Genomic DNA, 1,419 nt, shown 5'->3' with positions numbered 1-1,419 from the left:
TTCCTGAATAAGGGTATACGAACTTGCACGTCAGGCAGCCAGTTCTGACCTTGGTACCATGGGCCATGGCCGGGTGTATGTGGGGTTGGCCCGATGGATGGCTCGGCACTCGGGACGTCTCCAAGACGCGGCGGGGGAAAACACGGCACACAAAGTCGTCGTGAATCGTGAATGCCTCGAGGCGGTCAGGTCAGTCGAGGGAGGGACGGGGGAGGCGGAGACGACTGCGTGCGCGCGTTGTGTACAGGTCAGGAAGGTAACAAGAAAAGAGGCGATGTGATTGGGACCGGCAGTCGATCAGGAACCCGGATAGATTTTCATCCAGAAGTCCGAACTCGAGTCGAGTCGAGTCGAGCCAAGGCGACGGAGAAGGGGGATAAAGAGGATACTATGGCCTTCATGTTCGATACCCCTTGGTCAATGAGAGACAAGAGTCAAGAGTCAAGAGTCAAGGTCTGTTCCGGCAAGGTTAGCTTAGGTAGGTAGCTTGGATAGGTAGTCTGAAGGCAGGAGGCAGGAGGCAGGGCTTGCGTCGCGCTGTTCCCCCCAAAGCCAAAGGCCTCGCGGCAGTGACGGACGACGTTTAATCTTCAAACCGGTGGGGCAGATGCGAGCCAATCGACGACGACGACGCCCGGCAATTCGTCTCCACAGCACATCCACAGGCCCCTTCCCAGGCAAGCCAGGCCCTGACAGGCTCTGACAGGCGCCCCCCCAACGAGCCTTTGTCGACCCTCGAAAGCAGTAAAGAGGAGCCTGCACAGGCCCCTACAGAGGCACAGCCTGCCGCTACTCCCCTCCTACGCTGCCGCAACGTAATCGGCAAAACCCTATGACGACTCCCTCCGAGGCCCTCAAGATGAGATGAGAATGTGCCGCCTCACCTGGGTTAGGTGCCCCAGACCATCAATGCAAGGAGCTATGACCTTGTCAACGTTTCTCTGGCTAGCCCCGTCTTTGTCTTATGCTTATGGGTTGCACTGCAACTGGAACTGGACGAGCCATGTCGCGTGGGGAGAGCTAGGTACGCGCGGCGTGCGTACACGCACCCAACATCAGTACCAGTAGAGAGTCATTCCATCTCAGCCGCCTCAAGCTATCGTGACTCGCGTCGTCATCTCCTAGACAATTTTCCTTCTAGCCTCATCTGCTTTTTTTTTACCCCTCGTTGGCATTGTTGTTGAGCCGCAGCCTTTCTCGCTCGCATGACATGTGGGGTTTTTGCTATCCCTGCCGGGATCGGAGCATATCTATCCCACTTACAGATTGCTTGAGACGGATAAGATTACGAACAAGCATTCTTCTTTCTGGGTACCGTGCTCACCACATGATCAGTGATTCACATCTTTCCAAGTCTTGCCCTCGCGGCCTCATTCCCCGCCGCGATATCTTTCCGCCACTGCCCTATGTACGGACGTA

Source organism: Verticillium alfalfae, genomic scaffold (assembly GCF_000150825.1).
Source record: "Verticillium alfalfae VaMs.102 supercont1.2 genomic scaffold, whole genome shotgun sequence".
Lineage (NCBI taxonomy): Eukaryota > Fungi > Ascomycota > Sordariomycetes > Glomerellales > Plectosphaerellaceae > Verticillium > Verticillium alfalfae.
This window is presented reverse-complemented; position numbering follows the sequence as displayed.